We start from the raw sequence: 14,959 nt of genomic DNA on the forward strand, positions 1-14,959 counted from the left end.
CAGGTCCAAGCAGAAAACAATGCCAGCTCACAGTAACAAAAAAACGCGGTTGGCAGCTGTCTAAGTACAGGCCTCTGTTATTACATAAAAGTAATATTTATTCAAATTCTCTGGATTGCCTCTTTCCTCAGTCCATCCTCTGGATTGATTCTTTTTCCACACACATGGAAACATCCCATTAAATAATGAAAGACATCAGAACCAGATGCAGAAATCTACCTTCGTGGCTGCATATTTCCAGCAGCTCAGATCAGTTCATTTATTCTCAAGATTGCTTACAGTTTCATAAATAGCGGAAGAGATACAACTTTAAAGCAAGGAAACTGTATCTGACCTACTTACAAAGATTCTTTCAAGGGTTCAGTGGAAACAAATTACATCTGTGCAGAACTCTACAAGGTCTTGAAGCTTTCTGGCAGAACAGGTTAGGAAAAACTGTGTCAGAATTATAATCCTTCCATTTATTTTCCTTTTATTTCCCTCTGCTTCTCTTTGTTTTCTTGGAACTTCCATTTTCCCCATCATGGTTACAGGTTACAACTGACAGCCACATCAGCTCATGTACTGCAATAAACGTGAAGGAACGGATGACATGAAGTCAGACCGTCTTCATGGTAACTCTCAAAGACCTTCACCACACTGTGACTTGTACAGATCCATTTTACATCGCTGAGCCTTGCTCGGGGGTTACCAAATAGGCAAGAGTAATGCTGGCCAAATCAAAGTCCTTCTATAGTCTTAGATGGGCCAGTGCTGTGGATATTTCTGTCCATCTGGCTGTTCTACCTCCAAGCGCAATCAGATAGGCACAGACTGCACAACCAATTCAAGGCTGAGCAGCCCATCAGCTCATAATTCTAACACTGTGCATGCTCAGTAAGGACACAACCAGAATACACTCACAAGTGTATGACCACAAAGATGGGGCCCATCAGCAGCTCCTGACTGTTATACATTAGCAGAGCAGATAACACAGAGCATCTCATTCTTCTGTACTGCCTACAGACATGGAAATGTTCTCCTCCCCCACCCACAGCTCCAAGGGGAAACAGCCAGAGAAAACCAGGAGCCAAAGAACTCCATCAGAAGGGTGACAGGCTGTATGGAGCCGGGTCAAACATCATTCTCAGACTCTATTCCACTGTCACACCTTCAAAGGAAACGTGAGTCTATGTAAAATACAACTCAATTTTTTTATTATTTTTTTTTCTCTATATATTTTGAACTAATTCATCAAAATACATTTACCCTGATTTGATCTGCACTGAAGCACACTGAGAGCCATGGGCTGTCACCACAGGGCTTTGGACACTCTGCCAGCCCTGCTCCAAAATCCACCGTGCCACTTTGAAATTAGATTTTAGAATTAACATTTCAAGCACAAGTATTCCAATACTTATAGGTTTGCATTTAACAGAAACAAAGCTTCAATTCTCTGTTTGTTTGTTTTTGCAGAAGTTTTTTTAAAAAAACAAACTATTTTCTATAATCACAGTTCTACAGCCCTGTCATCATTTGCTGCTGTACGTAATGGACAGTTAAGTGCAGAACAATAGCATGGCCTGCCCCTTGAAAACAAGGCTGCAAGTTGTCACTGATTTCTCGCTTCTTGCTGTGCAGCAATATTAGGAAATACATGTGTTTTCCATCCTCTTGTTTTAGTCATTCTAGATCCAACCCAGCCTTATAGACCAGTCTCACAGCTCCAAGGTCCTCAGCTAGCAAGTGATACACAAGTATTGTTAGAGAACAATAAACCAAGCCTTAGCCAAAACAACGTTTTTTCAAGTGGGACAACATAAAAAACAGGAAGCCATAGACAATTCTTTATTGATACTCTTTATGTATGATGAAGCACTTGTTTCTTTCAGCTGCAGAGAACACCACACACTTCCGTATCAACGTGTTTCTCATTAGAACATTTAAACCATCTCCTGAGAGGGGACATGGTCCTTAAACTCAGTAATTAAAACATTAACTGCTTTTGACCTTCTCATTTGTGTGTTACATAGCTTTTCAAATCAACTTTGCAAGACTTATTAGAAAATATCTCAGAGTACTATATTAAAAAAAACAGTCTTACTGAAGAACTGCAACTCCTGAATTTCAATCACTGCCTCTCAACATGGACTTTTCTGCCACTTCTTTTTTAACAGCAGCATGTCCTGCCTAAAACGAAGCTGAATAACCATGTCTTCCTTTGAACAGAACTACTTAATTCTGATCTGCAATACAAATGAACTGGGATTCGGACAACTGCTTTCTAAACAAGTTTTACTACCCCTAGAGCACATGGTTTTAAGGAGAGATTTTCCTTTGCTGGATGACCAAACAGATTTCAGGAAGCATCAGCACCAGTTCCAAGCAGTGTCCTGGACCAGGGAAAGCCAGGAGTTCTGCTGCTACCAGTTTATCACAGTTCGATGGATTCTCGTTCCCACTAAACTCAGTGCCCAAACGTTGTTCACACTGGTACACTGTTAGAAGCTTTCTTGGCCTACTGAAAACATGCAGTATTCTATTCTGAACATTTACACTCTCCAGAAGCAGAACAGCCATTACCACGCAACCTGTAGAAACACACATCTTGACTATGTATTGACTAATGCCTTTATGACATTCAATTCTACCTTCTCATTCCCATTTCCTTAAAGCTATCCTAATGATTCAGTCATTATGGCCTTAAGAAGCACTTTCAGGAGCACCCGATCACACCATGGACAATCAAAGGCTTTTTCATCACCTTACAATAAGAGAACAAAACAGGCAGTTTCCAATGACTGCATTTGTGCACTTGCACAGAGTTTTCTTCTGGTTAGTAGAACACTTTCCCAAGGAATTTTCTTCAGGTTTATTGGTGCATTCTTAGAAAACACTAATAATGTTACATCCCACTGAGATCATGACTTTATAGAAAGGAACAACAAAGTTAACACCGGGAATTCTATGTCTGAAAGTCTTCATGTTCCACCAGTTATCTCAGTGACACTCAGACTTTAATTACTTCTATCTTGGCTCGTTACTTTCTCCGTTTCAACTTAATTTCATAGATGAGAAGAATATAAATAATCTTTGAAAAACATTGAAAACAAAACAAAAAAGAACACCAAAAACCAACCAAGACTTGCATTTGGTAAAGGTATCACATCTCACTATCTCTAAGTTCTCAGCAGCACCCCTCTCCCATCTGTCACACCTACATTAACCACAATGGAAATCAAACAGGACTCTGGGCAGTGACTGAAGCAGGTGGACAGAAGATGGTTTCACAGTTACAACCACTTAATTCTGTTCTGAAGCCTTACCTTGAATGAGTCAGATTTCTGTGAAATTCTAGACAAGCTACAAAGCCCATTTTTTCATGTACGCGGTCACTCACTATTTTCATCACTCCATAAATGCTGACCTTGAAATGCTCTTTCAAACTAAATTAAACTGTAAAAGGTGTATTTCAGTTTTCTTCTGCAGATGCCAAATAAACAATTCCCCATTAGAGAAGAAGTGTCCATAGTTGGTATATTAAAACTGGTTGGTGCACAACTAGCATTGCTCCGCTCCCAAAGGTAAGAAAACCACAGTAGATTTTTCCTTAGTTTGCGTGTATATAAAAGGCATTTGATTGCCCATATGTTTTAGCTTTTTTTCTACTGGAAACTAACCTAGATGGTAAGTTACAAGCTAAATTTATTTAAAACTTATTAACTCACTTAGAAACCATACTGATGTGATTTGCAACAAGACCTGTAAAGCTCAGCACAGTTCTGATTGCTCATCAGTGACTAAACTTCTAATAATTCACTTTTCCTTTTCACAAGAGGAAGAGTGCCCACTGCCTACAGAGCACAAACTGCTGAGCTCAGGCCACAAACAGCCGCATAACAGCCACTTGAACACTTGTTATCGACCAAACATCACTGCAATCAGAAACATCTACAGCTGACTGCAGGAATGTAACAGGATACAAAGGCAGCCATAGTTTCACAAGGCTCTGCTTACACCTTCTCCTTATATAGCTTCCTCAAGCAGACTTCACACTCCACCAATGTCAGATTTTATGAAGTTTTTAGCAAGAGACAAAAGCGAGTATATGAGAGAATGGAAACGTAGAAGGATTATAAACAAGATTCCTCCCTGAGCTCCGTGCCTTGGACAGCAGGTCGTGACTTCCAAGTCAGACTTCAGTCAACAGAGGCTTTTGTAAGGCAGAGCGACACACACTCACATTTAGGAAACTTTTCCCTGTGTTTCAGCTCATTCTCAACTACGTGCTCCTTCCCGACCCTGTCTTAGTTTCTCCTCAGGCCCTGCAGGAGCATCAGGCTCCCACCTTCTTGTCTGGCTCTCACTGCTCCAGCAGTGATGGGTGGCCCCACAACCACTCTCCCGAGCACACTCAGTTTCCTACTGAATGCACATTTCCAGCCTTCCAGGGCTCCACACGATTCAGGATCCCTTTTAAAGGGAACAGAACAGGAAAAATGGGGAAAAGTAGAAAAGCTCACATAAGAAAGAATCTGCAGGAAGCTTTAAACCACTGAATAATTACCCAGAACGCTTTCTTGATAATTTATTCAATGTCTGATTAAATAACAGCATGCAGTCATATTGTTGAAGTGCAACAATTATAAACCAGAGACAAGACAACATAATGCTGAAAACAGCCTGCATGCCTCGCTGAGACATTCTGCAACCCTAAAGTCGCCTACACATTTCTCACAAAGGTTCGTGGTAAGACTAGTGGTAAGATTCAGCTGCGTTTGTTCAAAGCTCAGTCTCTTCTTCTAAAATTCAGATACACCACCAGCTTCAACTTCTACGTAAGAAAAACAGTTAGCACATAGCAGAAATTCAAAGCAAATCGCAGTGAAGTCTTCCTTGCACCTTTTTAAGCAAACAGCTATTTTATACTTTGTAATAAAGCACCATTTTGGTAGAGGGTGGGGGAACAACAAGGGAGGTATTTGAGAGCATGCAGTGCAGGTCCTTTTCAAACATGCATGAAGAGCACCCTTGTAATCTAAATGTTTTAGAATCTAATTGAGACAGACAGATAGCAAATAATAAAATAACATACAAGTGAGATTAATCCCCTCAAGTATCTCTCAGGAGTGATCTATTGCAGAAGATGAAATCAAAGCCTTAATGAACTTGGGAAGATGGTGCTAGGCACCCACAGCCAAAAAGCCACCTGATTCCTAAGAACTCTCTAATTTCAGCAGCCACTTTTAAAAGCAGCCTAGAATAAAATTCCTCAAGATCTAAAAGCATCTTATTGATTAAGGCACTTCACAGCTCATTTCTTTTTCTTGTTCAAGCCCAAAGTTGCCGCCCTCCACCAGGATGCCTATGTTCCTAAAATAACACCAAGCTAAGACTATCCAAATCAGCCAGTGGCCAGACCGTTAAGGATGGTTAATTACATTTAGATACATGCCCCCATGCCTGAGCACATTGCAGTAAATTCAGTTTCTACTGAGAAAAGAGTATTACCCCAAATATTTTCTGCTGTTGAATCCAATCTTTTCCTTTACTGGCAGCTGACACCTAATAATCTGACTATTCATACATCATAATATAACACAAACCCAGCCACCTTGACTCACTTGCACAAACATTACCTAAACTGCACTCAATATAGCGCAGGGAATCTTCAGATAAGAACTGTTCTCTAAATAGAAACAGTTTCCTGAAAAGAAACCTAATTCTAAAATTAGCCAACTCAGAAACAACTTTTCCTGAACAGCGCCAACAAAGCAGCACACAGAGAGCACTGATTTACCTGGAATGAGGAAATCATGACATTACAGTAACTCCACCATCGGGTATATGGGCAAGGAAGAGCATCAATAAAATGATTTTAATCCACCTTTCTTTCTAACAGTGAATAACAAACTTCAGCCATTCAATCCTAAGTAATATGACTGTTCTAAAGCAAAACCATATGCAAGTAGTGTGCAGCAGGATGCAATGCTTCAACAGCCTCTGAAGTCAGCTGGCTTATCCTTTAAAATCCCAGTGACTATAAATTAAGAGAGAACAGTCTGACCAGTTTGTTCCAATAATTGCATTAAAAGCACTAAACAGTGCACTGGAAACCTTCAAAACTTCCCACATATTTTAATGCTTCTTCCTGTGCACAAATACTGACGAACACCTTACCCGCAAATGTTTTCAAAAGAACGCAAACCTTAAAAGCACATTTTAAGCACAACAGGATGGTATCTAAGTAGTGCCGCAGTCATTGTACGCACTACCCACCTCTGATAGCCAAAATAAAGGAGCCACTATGGGGGTCTGAAGGAGGGGATCCATCTGGTGGGAGTTCAACAGAACACACAGAAAGATTCCATCGAGGCCCCAACCGAGGATCGATTCTGTTATCCACACACAAAGCTGATGAACTACGTCACTGAAACCTTGAACAAGGGCAAGGAGTATTACGAAAGGCAAGATATCACAAAAGCTGGACCTTACTGTATGGTGAGAAACCTATTTACTAGCACTTCAAGCAGCCAGGAACCTGAGGCTGAAGCCTAGATGTGCTCAGATTGCCACAGACTGCCCTTGCTAAAAAGCACTCAATTGAAACAAGTATATTCATTTAACTATGACAAAAGCATTTGATGCAAATGCAAGTTTTCTGAAACTGCTCAGGAGACGTCTCTGCTTTTCCTGCCCTACCAGCCATGTCCTGCTTGGTGTAAGGGCTGCCCAGAGCTGACAGTAACCAGGATCGGTCAGGGATCACAGATCACAAATGCAGTTGGACATCCACACCCATCATTAGGCATCTAAAATGGAAAAAAAAGAACCACCATGCATAGCTTACTAACCTTATTTTGAGAAAGGAAAATATATATATCCTCACTATCAAAGGAACCGGCAGAAATGCCCACAAGCAGCTCTAAAACTTTCCTGAAGGGCAGATTACATCAGCAGCCTCAGCCTCTTGCACTATTAGATGGTCAAAGTGCACACCTCAGCACAAAATTACTGCATCAATGATTTATACCTGCTAGGAAAATGAGAAAAAACAACATCCATTTCACATACACAGCCAGATCCCTTCCATCCATGTTGCCTTCATTCTTCTTCATCTCTGACAAAAACTACCTAAGAGTCGATGCAGAACATGAGTTGTAAAACAAGTACGCAGAAGTTAAGACATGAACGACTTCAGCCACATGGTATTAGTTGGAGCTGCTGCAGTTCACATTGATTGCTGTACCTTATTTTGGTAAGAGCAGTTACGTTCCATTATAAGACATGAATACTGCCTGTAGCCCCGGTAGATGGCTACACACAGCCTGCAGTGGGCAAGTTCAGGGAACTGTGACAGGCTGGGAGCAATGAGTGGTTAAAATCAGGGCTCAGTTCCTGAACATGAAGTGACAAACTTAGCCAGATACATCAATGAGTTATTCTAGCAGTATCACTGGGAGCGCAGGAAGAACTTGCTCTCTGTGGTGTGATCATGGAGCATTTAATCTCCATGAATAACTCCAAACGTATCAATGAAAGTTAATTGTATATAGCAGAATCAGACACTAGGTTCATTATTTTATAGCATCTTGTTTTATTCATTTTAAGTAAATCTTCTACTAACATATGACTTTATGGAGTTATGTAAATATAAAAGGTGAACCACAGCCAACTGACACACTTCACAGCTGAGACGGATTTCAAGAACCCGCTTAGAAGTATCGCCCTTAACCTCCTTTCTTCTCTAAGGCATTTTAACTCTTAAAAAAAAAAAAAAAAAAAAAAAAAAAAAAAGGTTACAGTTGAGTTCTCGTGGCTTTCGGGACGTTAAAACCTTCTTACTTGTACATGCTGACTTGAAGCCTTGCAGCAGCTGAAGCAATAAATATTGACAGCTCGCTGGCAAACAGCAGAGATACCAGCGCTCAGTCTCCAATTTCACTTGCATCAGCAAAGACGGATCCTAAAAGGGGCAGCATCTTGTGCCTAAAATGTGCGCTGGTATTACTGCTGCCTTTGTCTGTATTAAAAACACATTTTACCCTCTAAGACCCGAGCACTGTTGAGCACGCCTGAAGCACTCTGAAACCCTTCACTTAGCTATTAAATCTCATTGCAACATATAGATACATAGCAACAAAGCCGACTGCCCACAAAGCACACGGCAAAAGACTTGTGATTATCCACTTCCATTCTTCCACGTCCTTACATTGCTCAGCTTATTCTCCTCTGATTCTTCACACGCATTGCATATGAGGCCACATTTTGCTCAACAAAAACAGTCAATTTACAGCAAACATGTGGGAAGCCATATGCCGAATTAAGAGATACTCTGACAGCACAAAAGAAATTGGGGAAAAAAATGGATTTTAATTAAGAAATGGTGCTGGTGATGGAGTTCTACTTTTCTTCCAGTCACTTCATAAATCCTTTACAACAGGGACAAAACAAAAAACAAAACCAAAAACCACTGAGCCTGACTTCATTCTCAAAGGTTTTGCTCATGGTTTCATCTGAAGCGAGGAGATTTTCAGCCCTGCGCAGACACACCTCGGATTATAGTCCGTGTTTGTGTTCATCAGAATTCAGCAGCACGCAGCGTCATCACTTTCTGCAGCACACAGCTCCAATGGGTGCAGATGTGGACACATCCTCTGTGCTATCACCCTTCACCTGCTTTCCGATGATATGAAAGAAAACAAGCTTATCTCATAACTTCAAGCTCTCACCGATCTGAACAAGTCACTTAAATCAGTACCTGCGAAGGTTTCTCATGGCTTTCAGAATATTTTGTTTCCTCTTTCTCTAACATTAAATATAATCTATTTGGATGGTAATATCTGATTAGCAACTTCAACAAGCCTATCCTAAGTGACAGATGACAGGCACCTCCCTCTGTATGCATCACTCTTTCAACAAACACAAGCTCTGCAGCAGAGAAAGAACCACAGCACACACACAGATTGTGAAGATTGCCATAAATGCACAGTTCATTAATTGCTGAGCACGCACGAGGTTGGTTTATGGCACAGACATACCACATCTCCAAAGCACTGATGCACTGACATTTGGTTTAAATGGAGTAAACTATAATTTTTGCTTTCAGGTTTTAATGCTACTAAGTCTGTCCAACTGCAGTATTTGCAAGCTGCCAATTTGGGTACAAAAAAGAAGAAATACTTCTTCTCTCCAGTGCACCTTCAGACTCAAGATTACATTTCATTCAAATGGCTGCCCTTGCCTAATTCTTTCAGTAGATGGAACTGATGCCAGAATACTCCTAAAGTGGATGGCAATGTCTCCTATAGGCTTCACACTTGCAGGTGAGATAGCTGTCACACCTCGCTCTCTGTCCTTTGAATGAAATCCAAGTCAGCTGCAGGGATGACTCTCACTCCGAACAGCTGGAAGGAAGAAAGGCACAGAATGGAACAGAAAGCCCCAAAAAGCAGAAGACAAACATGATTGAGGATGGCAGCAGAAAGAGTTAACAATGAATGCATCTGTGGTGCTTCATCCAAAATGATGCCACAAAGTGCAAAACAAAGACAGGCACGTATTTGTTTTAACTTAGTAGGTTCAAACAAACATTTAAAAGGAACTTCAAGGAAGAAGATGGTCTTTGACTCTCTGGAAGCAAATTCTGTTAAGGTGAACTCAGTTCTAAACAAGCTGCTTGTATTAAATTTCTCCCATAAGTGACATTAGAGTTTAGCTCTGCTACAGCAAATGCACGAAGAGGCCTCACATTCCAACCAACCATCTGAAGGGAATAACTATGCCAATGGAGCACTAAACCTGCCAGCACTGCTTTAACCCATTTACTACTTGAAAGCACACACATAACCCTTGGATTTATGTGATTCATGTCATGGATTTTTATGATACAAGTCTCCAAAGCTAATTGGTTAGTGCTTCACTATGCAAATTTAAGGAAGAAGTTACAATATTACAGACTGTAACATGTGACGTATGCAACTGATGAAATTTCAAACAGGAAGCACTGTTTGCTGGAAAGGATATTCAATTATATTTGGAATGTTTTATTGGTTCACTACATCATCTGGGTACACAAGAGCTACTGGAACATATAATAGGCGAGTTTCATGGCATAATGTCCTAACAATTCCATAGCAGATGTTCTCCATAAAAGATACTGACATATAAAGGCACATTATCACCACATATATTGACATACAAATATACACACACTGGCATATAAAAAGTACAAACAAATCTGAGTTGTCAAAATTAATGAAGCGCACACTTCAAATATTTTATCAACCTCTGTTGCTACCCTTTCCTACGTTGTAGTGCAATAAATGATACACCAGAGAAAGGCAGCCTGGTGGGGAACAGAAGGCAACCGCTTCTAAGCGCTGCCCACCACGGACTAACATGGGACATTTGGGACAATACAGTTCACTACCTCAAACTGCTGCCTTGGGGGTAGAAAAGAAAAAAGAACAAAAAGAATAGATTTGATCACAGTGTTCAAGAGAGATAAAGAAAGTACCTGTATTCCATCGCATTCACACCAATCCTTTTCTTTAAAGAAGGCCCAGCTCCTTAACCTGAAACACTCAGCGCTGGAAGTGGAATGGCTGTCAGCTCCAGCACTGAAGCTGGAGGCAGCAGGAACACGCAGAGCTCTGCTAAATGCCCTGGCTCGCACACAGCTCAGCCTGCTGCTGCTCTACTGAAATCGTATCCATGCTGCTAGCTTAGAGTTACCTCATGTACCTACTTGAGGTGCAATTGCATGCTTAGCACATGCTATAGGCACATCTGGACACCACTCTGCTTAAGCAGCAGCTTCTCAAGGTTGCCCAGTCATCACCAGTCCTCACTGGCAGAAGGACACCTGGAAGCACATTACGGGCATGGCAAGGGAACGTGAGGCAAAGGTACAGCTACCCTGTGATATAAGACAGGATTTCAAGTAGACTTCACTCGGATTGCATAGCAACCTAATTTAACTTCTTCAGTTAGTATGTAGAGACTAATAAACCAGCAGTTTAACAGTGACAAAACGATACAGAATATCCCATTTTTACAGAAATATTATGTTTGCAATTCCGACTGCTCAAAGGTTAAACACCAACCTATCAGAAGCACACGGTACGGTCCTGACACACTGACCAGTTTTATGCAGACATTAGAACTTCAGTACAATTAATGAACACAAAAGTTAATGTTATCACTTTCATCCTTCATGAAGTTTAAGACTACAGAGTCATAATGAGATGTCTCACCACTCATCCCTCAGAAATACCCTACTGCCTATAGAATCACAGTGAAGGCATCATGTCATCTCTGTAAAGGAGGAGATTTTTTTTAAGGCGTACCAAGAGAAACACTTGAATTAACTACAGGTAGGACATGTATGTACATAATGCCACATATAAGTGCAATTCCAGTACTCTGTGCAGTCACAGCACTGTGCTGCTGAGCACCAACACAAGGCAGCGCTCTGCCCCACAGCTCTAACCCCACACCTGGGCTGCCTTCACCTCCAGCTCTGCACAGCCAACAGTGAGAGCTCCCCACCCCCATCCCATGGGAGCGAAGCCACTGCTGCTGCAAAGAAATACATTTCCTCTTTTTTTGAGAGCCATGGTTCACCCCTCTGCAACTGAGAACCACGTGAGCCCAGCTGAATTACTGTGTTCCAACCATCCACTTCCTGCTAGACTCTACATTTGACATGCTGCTGCTCAAATACTTAAGCCAACACTTCCTTATTTGCATCAGGCTCAAGTCCATTTTTTGCATTACATCATATTTAAAAACTTTATTTCCATCCTGATGACTCAAGAATTACAAACCACTCTGACTCTCTATTAGAAAAGTCACAGCATTGAGAAATAAAAACAAAACAAAGCACATTAGAACTGTACACCAGGATTACAGAAGTTTGGTATCAGATTCCTTTGGCAAAGAATGAAAACAACAAAGGCACGCACCTACTAAGCAACTTAAATTGATAAAACACAGCAGGGTAACAGATGAGCACATAAACAATATGAAGACAATCCTACGAAGAGAGATCAACACAAGATCTGCCTAGAAATATCCACATTTTTTCATCCTTGTAATTAACACAAGTTTCTGATTGCACCATTAAAACCGTGACTGCCAGATTTGATAAACAAACACAGTAAAAACCACCATCCACGTGTTTCTACTGCAAGCAAACAGTATTAGGGTCTCAGGTCATTCAAACCATGTTTTGCCCGAGTAACACTCAGTATTATACAAAGTATTCAGTGAATGCTGACCTTGGTGGAGACTTGGCGTTACATTATCTGCAACTGTTTCATATGTGTTTCAGTCTACTCTTATTTCAGAAAGAAACAAGAAAACAGAAATCAAACCTACCTAACAAGATTATTGGTAAAACCACGGCTCACACGATGTAAAGCTATGCAGATGCTCTGACTGCTGCGATTAAATAGTAAATAAGTGCTTTATTTCCTCAAAGCAATAGCACGTAAGCAGTCAGCTTTGCAACATATTCAAAACACAAAGTGGAAGCTGGTAATAAAACTGTTCATGCAACAAAGCCAGCTGACTGAGCTGGAACTTCACTCTTGAGAGCATCACACGAGCAGATGAAGGGAAGATATTAAGGAAAAGAAAGAAAAGCTCCTTGTTGAGAGCAGAATTCACCAGACTCTCAGGAGAAAAATACACCAGCACTTCACTGCATGAGTCTGACAGAAAACTCATCATCAACCCACTGGGAAGTGCAGTGAGTAAGAGCTATGGACAAAGCAGAAGAGAGGAAGATAGAGAGGCTGAGGATAAAACACTTAAACTCTCCTTGCAACTTCCTCTCAAAAAAGATTAGAAAGAACAAGAATTGAAGCCTGACACATTCACTTTCCAAATTACCACACCAAGGACCATGGGCAACACAGCTTCAGCTGTTTATATTCCTTCACCGTAGCCCAATCATGTGGCATGCCATAAATGCTCTCCAAAACGCTGCTCCTTGTCAGTGTGAGAGGGCAGAGCAGGGCCAGAGATTGTTAAGCCATGCCCAGGCAGGGAGAGGAGGACGAAGGTATTTGCACTGGGGTCAGAAAGCAATCAACCCACCCCAAAGGCCAGGCACTAAGCTTAAATTTCCTCAGCAGTAAAACACTCCAGCAAGGCGAGGTTTGCCAATAAAAGTAAGTTGTTGCTAAAGCAACTGACTAGCAAAGTCCTCCAGACCACAGCTGAACTCTTAATTTAACCTTCAGGTATCAGCTGGAGAAGTGGAAACAAATGGAAAAACACAGCACACTGACAAATAAGAAAATTCTTTATATATCTTCCATATTTTTCAATAACAAGAGCTGATGGAAGCTGTACGTAGTAGAAAGAAGTCTGTAAGTCAGAGCTGAGCCTTCTCAGAGCCAGGCAGCCACATGGTCAGGTCAAACACCACTAAGAGCCACCACCGCCATCAGCAGCCACAACACCTACAGAGCTGAGCAGCTCAGCAGCAAAACAAACCCAAATCTTTATCTCACTGCTCCTCGTGATTAGGGAAGGCCGCCTGAGCCAACACCGCCTTCTTAAGAGAGAAGCACCAACCTGGGGCACAGACAAATGCTGGATCTACAAGTTTTTCTGAAAGCCACAAATTTCATGTTAGTCTAATAGTGTAAATTACATCTGTAAGGAAAAAATGATTGGTTTTATGAGGGATGACTGATTTAAATTTACTCCAATGAACACCAAAAGTTGGGCCCTCTGTTTGAAGGCACTTTTAGCCTATTTGTATAGGCATTTTACAAAACAGGGCCTAATGAATCAAAGAACCTTCACCTGTTCCTGTAATACATGAAAATGACCAAACCACATTACATAAAGAAACAAACTGAAAGAGAGAAAAGTTGGTTAGTGCTATCGTTTGTTTAACTGGAATGTATCAAAGAGTTTCAGCCCGCTACTGCTACAGATACAAACCGAAACAGGAACTCACAGCTCCAAACCACAGGGGACCATGTGAAGCATGGCTGGAAATGCAGGTGCGAGGCACTGCCATCCCCACCTCCCAGCAAACACTCAGATCTGAACTTCTGAATTCTGCCTCTCTAAGGCTTCACAGAGACAAACCGGACTCCTATGGAACGCACTCCACAAATGAGCAGCTTTGTCTCCTTTAGGAACAACAATTACAGAGCACTGTGTGACACCATGAATGTTTAGGCAGTGAGAATAAAGGGAAAATAAATGCTTTCTGTCTGTGGGTATCCTACGGTGCCCCCGGCTTACACAGCTCTACTCAGCTAACTGGTTGAAAGGTAGCCTGCATACATTTGTCTACACAAATTGCAGTCACACCTCTCATCCCAGTACAGCTTTACCTTTGATCTAGGAGGGGATCTGAGGAATTCTGGCTAAAGAGACTAAAAGACTATTCTCCTGAATTTGTTCTCTAATCTGAAAGACAGATCTAATTAGTGTTTTTCCCATCATGAGCTGTTCAGTATAGTAGCTCAGCAAGTCTTTCCAACATGATTAAGATAAGCCCAGGAAGCTGCTGTACACAAAGCAGAGGCAGTCTATAAGCTTGTACCATGTCTGAGCATGGTGTGTGCCCCCATCAGCTGAACTCAGGGATTCCAGGACAGCACTTCAGCCCTCTGGTGCTGTCTAACCATAGTACCCTAACTCTAAGAACCCTCTGCTAAATCATATCTCTGAGCACCACAACCAAATGGCTGTTAAACACATCAAGGGACAGTGACTCAACCACCTCCCTGAGGAGCCTATTCCAGCATTTAACTACCCTTCATGTAAAGAAGTGTTTCCTAAAGTCCAACCTAAAAAAAAACACTAGAATGCCTTAGCTTTTTTTTTTTTTTTGGTCGGGTATAGTGTATAATACAGTCAATGTGCTGCATTACAGAGATGACAGTATCAAGATCTGACTAATGTGTATTAAAGAAAATGTGTTCACTACCATGGGAACGCTGTT

At 41.3% G+C, this 14,959-nt stretch overlaps 1 protein-coding gene across 42 annotated transcripts in view; it reads right to left on the minus strand.

The window, feature by feature from the left end:
- MEF2A (myocyte enhancer factor 2A) overlaps nucleotides 1–14,959 on the minus strand; it is an 87,635-nt gene that overhangs the window by 49,803 nt on the left and 22,873 nt on the right. Inside the window, exon 1 of one of the 42 annotated variants that reach the window (XM_085515277.1) lies at nucleotides 10,499–10,519. The exons of 40 other annotated variants lie outside the window; for them this stretch is intronic. The gene's annotated coding sequence lies outside the window, so the exon portion shown is untranslated. Of the gene's footprint in view, nucleotides 1–6,258; nucleotides 6,279–10,498; nucleotides 10,520–14,959 lie in introns of those variants that run through there. One more of the 42 variants, XM_085515278.1, reaches the window with a different exon arrangement.

The sequence above is a fragment of the Coturnix japonica genome, chromosome 14, assembly GCF_054131305.1.
Source record: "Coturnix japonica strain WE chromosome 14, WE-NBRP24, whole genome shotgun sequence".
Taxonomy (NCBI): Eukaryota; Metazoa; Chordata; class Aves; order Galliformes; family Phasianidae; genus Coturnix; species Coturnix japonica.